This window comes from Nannospalax galili, unplaced genomic scaffold (assembly GCF_000622305.1).
Source record: "Nannospalax galili isolate Female #2095 unplaced genomic scaffold, S.galili_v1.0 scaffold108, whole genome shotgun sequence".
NCBI lineage: Eukaryota > Metazoa > Chordata > Mammalia > Rodentia > Spalacidae > Nannospalax > Nannospalax galili.
Genome location: NW_008358988.1, coordinates 178,210 through 184,310, shown reverse-complemented (window position 1 = coordinate 184,310; position 6,101 = coordinate 178,210).

The window sequence follows — 6,101 nt, the reverse complement described above, 5'->3', positions numbered from 1 at the left end:
ATTCCTCCTGAAAGGGACTAGTTAGGAGATGACTCTGCTCTGACAGAGGGAGATGATCAGATGACATCTCTGCCATTCAGCCATTTAGCCATGAACCAAGTCCGTACAATTCCAAGCTCTTTTCCAAACTCTAGGAATGAGTTACAAGACTGATCCAGTCTTTGTCCCCAGATATGGACAGTGGCAGCAAACAAGTATGCAGACAAGTGAGCATTCCCCCAATCATAATTGCAGTACGTATATTAAACCAGGGCGGTATGGCAGGGCTCAGCTGCTTCTAGGGGAGGTGGGTCAGTATTAGAGTCATCAAGAAAAGGCGACTTAGTTCCGATTCAAAGGAGAGAAGGAAATAGCTGCATATCTGTAGGGAATGGAAGACATTCTCAAAGGATCAACAGGGCCAAAGGCTCCAATATGGATGCAGAAAGCCAGAATGAGGGATTTTGCACCAGAAGACAACAGTAGACGGTGAGATCACAGAGGTCAGCAAGTGCCAGATCACCAAGACCCCAGACTACCAGAAGGAGCTCTGGTTTGCACTGATGATCCTAAGTGGACACTTGCAAGGCTTAGCTGATGTTTGTGCGATGCTCACGCTGGCACAGAGGAGAAAATGGAACAGAAAGGCCCAATGAAGATTCCAGTCACATCTCTAAGAGCTGTACATCAAATGGCTTTTCCTGTGGGATGGAGCTAGAAGGAATGATTCTAGTAGCAATGGTAAGCTGAAAGCTGGTATGCAGACCCTAACGGCCCCCAGGGAATCCCACATCTCATAGTCTTCTAGATAACATAGGGCCCTAGAAGTCATTGATTTCACTCCTTGGGAAACAGACTTGTTTCTGGCTCAGTGTGGATCCCACCTCCTATGACAGAAGCAGGGGCACACTGAGGCTGTTGAGGAAGGCAGCTGAGAACATCACAGCCTCACAGAACCCCACAGTCACTCACAGTGGTGCAGAAGACTATGACCAGTGAACCTTCTGAGCGTCCTCCCATCTGGGAAGCATCAAGAGTCCAGGAAAATGAGGAAAAGCACAGACCCTCAGAAGCAACTGGCATTGCCAGCATGCCCTGTCCCTCAGCAACTTCAGAAAAGCCCAACTACCTGAAATGGCTCCTTCCAGAGACAAAATTAGACGACGAAGTTGAACTCAGCAAAGTATACATAGGGGAGTTTGTTTTTGAGTCTCTCAGAATATAAAGGAGAGTCTTTAATCCAAGATCTGGGCACAACACACAGCTTCCTTTCAAATGAGGAAGAAATGTCCAGTTGCCTCCCTTTTATTAATGAGTCCTTACTCCCTCTTTAAAGGCTTTCAATAATTTCTAACTATGAAAAAAAAAAAGCTCTGGGTACCTCACCTGAGGGAAAAAGTTGCAGCTGACTGTGGAGCCTTCTAGAGAACTCTTCATTGGGTTCAACTCCTTGCTGAACACTGGGACTGAAGAAGGGAGGGGACTTGGGAAAGTCTTGATTTTCTTTATAGGAGATAGCTGAGCCCACCAATCTGTGGCAGCACCCATGGCTGTGAAGGAACTTCAGGGTCCGTTCTCTCATCAGTGAGAACAAAATTCTGGTGATGCTTCACCTGTCACAGGAATTGCCAGCCCCTTTATTGCCCAAGGTCCTAAGAAGCTACTCTTTACACCTGGGAACCTGCTGGGTTTCACCAGCTCCTTCACCTCATTGGGCCTCTGTCACCTACCACTATCCCTGAGGACTTCAATACCTCATCACTGTAAACAGAATGGTTTGATCGTTTCTGAAACAACCAATCAACCCATACTAATGCACGGATTTTAAAAGATTATCATCATCATCATCATCACTGTGTGTGCACACACTACAGTTCTCTTCTTACTCATTCTGTCCTTCTATCATAAGTTCTAAAGATGGAACTCTGGTCATCAAACTTGTGTGGCAAATCTTTTACCCACGGAGCCGTCTTGCTGACCTGATTCATGATATTTGATGCTGGAAGGAAGGGAAGGTTGTTCTTGTCCTTTAAGCACATGGTTCCTCCCCATGAAGATGCTCATAGTATGTTGGGCATGGGGTTGGGCAAGCAGCAAAGAAAGAGAAATTGTACTGCAAGGTCAACTACAGACAAGAGATATAATAAAATTCCAATGTAACACAAACGTGGTTGTCCAGAGAGACAAGTGAGGATTTAGAGAGGAGTCTAACACTGAACCCTTCTCAAGAATCTTACAATTCAGTGAGTTCCACACCCAGAGTACCTGTCGGTACTCATTCTTCCTTCAAGTGATACTTTTCCTGTTTCCTGTTGCGGGTGGGTGCGATCTGGCTAAGAGTTTGGGTGGGGAGGAAAGGGAGGGCCTGAGGGTGGCAGTCAGGAAGAGGTTTGCAGATGTTATAGGGCTGAGGCACAGCCCTGAGGCCAGGCTCGAGCTTGATCACATGAAGGAATCTGTCTCTTGTCCTTTGCCCCACCTCCATCACTGTATCTTCAGCAATTAGCAAAAAGACCAAGGATATCCTTGGGCCCTGGGCTGTGTCCACATAACTTCATAGGCAGTCTCATCTGTGTACAGCAAAGCATTTTCTCAGAGGGAGGACCTAGTGAACCGGAGCACCGCCCACATCTTACCTTGGCCTCTTCGTTTTCCCTGCTTGGTGCCATCCAACAGTCACAACTGGGACTCCCTGAGGACAGACTAACACCCCCATACCCCCACCCAAAAGAGAGAAACAGAAAAAAGTGAGTATGGGTGGCCAGGAAGTTCTCCTTGGCTGCATGAGGTCAGGTGGTACTTCTACACCATGGTTCTTGCTGAGGTGATGGGTGATGCTGAGAGATGGGTGTGGGAGGGACTGAGGGCTCCAGGAAGTTTCCCAAAGAATGTTTGTCCATGCTCATACTCTGCACTGTGCCAGGCACATTTGGCTTAACTCACGACACTATCACTAGACAGTTGCTCTATGCCAGGTGCCACGGGAGACGCCGAGCCAAGTAGGAGGGGAGCACCCTATAAAGGGACACAGGCACACCAGCAGGGAACGGGGCTCAGGCTCTAATGAGGAGCATGCAGACCTGCAGATGGAAAATATCCATCAGCATTGGAAAATGTAAATATCTAAGCAACGAGAATGAAGAAGAAACACAAGTGGCAGGAGGGTGAGGCCTTGGCATGGGGAACTGTGCGGCTGGAGGATTCCACAGGATTCTTCCAGAACCCGTGCTCCCCTGCTTTGTGTTTCTCCCCTCCCTGGTTTAAGATTTCCCATCTGCTCAAAGTGAAGATCAACCCAAATGTCCCCTTATGCCCTGCCTTTGTGATGGTGTGACATGTGGCTATTACTCTTTATTGTTACTAACATTTATTCAGCACCTACTATGTGTCAGCCAGGGCTGAGAACTTAATATCTTTTAGCATAGATTTCCCAACGTTGAGGATACATTATTGTCCCCATTTGAAATATGAGGAACAGGGAGAGTTGTGCCTTTCATGATGGGCCCTGTAGTAAGAGCTCAAGAGACTTTTGTAATCAATTATCTCTGAGATGCCTGTCATCCTGCCCCCCCACCCCGCCCCACAGTATTAGTTCAAAGGCAGTTGCATCTGAGCATTCCCTCAGGCCTCCTCCCGGTCAGTCTTGGGCTTCACAGTTTGATGCAGATGAGATGGGTACGGTAAGGACAGTGACAGAGTGCCGCTGAGCAAGGACTGGCTGAGGAGCTGGGAACCGGAACCCAAGGCTTACACTCACAGGTGAATATAAGGGAAGTTAGACTACCCTACAAGAAATTGTAGCCCACCCCTAGCGTTCCAGAGTCAAGGAAAGTGGGGCTTAAATTGAGACTGAGGGTAGCTTAAGTTCACAGGCTTCGGCTCTTTGGCCTTCCCCTCAACCCAAAGACCCTAATGCCCCATGCTCCCCCACACACTGCTCTAGCAGTGTCAGCCCCTCCCCTCTGCCCCTCTGTCCCGCACTCCCCTCTCCCACCCCAATTAAGACAACAATTAGAAGCGAGCCAGGCTCCCCTCCACCTAGGTAATTATGTTCTCATTAAGAGTCATTCTGTGGCTTCAAAAGCATTGACGCTCCAGCATGGGTAGGCTCACTAGTTGCTGCAAGCACCCCACAGCTCCTGCAAAGCAGAGCGGACATTGATCCGGGACCACTCCATACAATGTGCTGAACCTACTAGTGGGGTCCATAGAGCTTTCCTGAGTTCCCCTCACTGTACCCATAAGCTTCTTGCTGCATGCCACACAGAATAAGCCATAGCCTCTGCCCTCCAAGAGGCAAGAGTAGGCAGTGGCAAGGCGGTAAGACTCCACACTCCTTAGAGGGAGACCAGAGACAGGGTAATAGTTCTGCCTTCCTGGGGTGTAGAGATTTCCTAGATGAGGGGACCAGAGAATATGCAGGCAGGGGAGAAGGAATTAACGGGGTGCTGGGGAGGAGCTTTTTCAGACCCAGGGTGAGGCAGAATGAGGGGTGGTCCTGGAACCCTTAGAGGTTGGGACCTAAAAGTCTTATTTTAGATGAAAGCAGAAGGCAGGGCCCAGATCTACCAAGGATCAGAGGATCAGAGGTTTCAGAGCTTTAAAGGAGAAAAGTGAGGTGTGGGTTTTAGAACCACCTCACCTCCCCACCTCCCAAGCCTCTGGTTTGGGACAGGGAGGAAGTCAAAAGGGACCTGACCATCTACAGGGTCTTTTTTCTCCATCCCTCTCTTCAGTCCACCTTCTACCTGCCACTTGGGTCTCTCATGACCCTATCTGCAGCCCAATTTTCAGGCCTAGGTTGGCTTACCTGCCTCTGATTAAAGGAGTACTCACCTCTATCTTCATCCCCAAAAGGAGGATGATGGCCCAATTGCCACATGGCAGGTCCATAGGGGAGGTATCTATCCACAGTCCCACTCAAGCAAATGAGAAACTCAGGCCTGAAGATTAGGGATTAGGGCTGCTGAGGGAACATGGAATCCAGGAGAGCTTTGGGGTGAGGATGCCAGTTTAGCACTAAGTGCTTACCAGTGTGGATCACCATTGCATGTGAAACTCAAAGCAACCAGGAAGACAAGCCCAGCCCCAGACAAACCCAACTCCAGACAAGCCCAGAGGCCACCAGCTCCCTTCCTCACCAGCACCAGGCTGCACCCCAAGGAGGGCGAGGCTCAAGTGGACAGTACATTTAGGGAAAGCACTGCCTGGTCTGTGGGAACAGAACAGTTCCCCAGAAACAGCAACCTTTTAGCTGAATGTAGGTCCTCTGTGGGGTGGAATTTTGAAAAGCAAAGGAAAGAAAGCGTAACTTCAAAGCAAGAGTGGTGGATAGATGCACAGAGACAGGAATGGGAGATGGTTCATTAGTTGGAAGGGTCCAGCTGGTGGAGAAAGAAGAGTCTGGGGGCCAGAAGAGTAAGGGTCTGAACGGCCAAGTCCAGGAGTTTGGGGAAGTAGAGACCTAGCCCTAGGACCGTGGCTAAATAGAGTCAGAGCAGAATCACAGAGAACTGAGTGATCTTCCATCTCTACAGTTTCCCTTCTGGCCTGTCAGGGAAGAGAGACAGAGGACTAAGGGTCTTCTCTCAGGAACTCAGAGCTGGACCTGCTGGCTCCCTGGCCCTAGTCCCAGTCAGTATAGGTGCCAGTTACCAACATTCAGGGCCCTGGTCAGGGACCGTGCAATGGCTGGGTGCTTAGAGCAGGAGATCTTTAGTCTTCCCTGCCTTTATACAGAAGGGCAACCTGAGACCAGAAAGGAAACTTGCCCAAGTCACCCTGGTGGGACACAGTCTGTGGGCTCCCAAGCACCAAAACTCTGGGAACTGGAACCTGGATGGCTCTGCCTGCCTGAGGAAGAGCAATGAGCACCTTCCAGCAGCCAGCTGAGCTCCCTGTTCTGGAAGCTGCTCCCGGGTACCTAACCCTCATAGCCTGTGAGCCTGGAGCAATGGACATAGCCTATACACTCCTGAGGCCAGGCTTGGTTGAGGTAGTTCCTGGCCAAAACTTCAGTTGTCCTTGACCTCTCCTTCCCAACAGGAAGACTGTAAGGCAAAGCTCTTATGAGAGTGAGAGAGAGAGAGAGAGAGAGAGAGAGAGAGAGAGAGAGAAAGAGA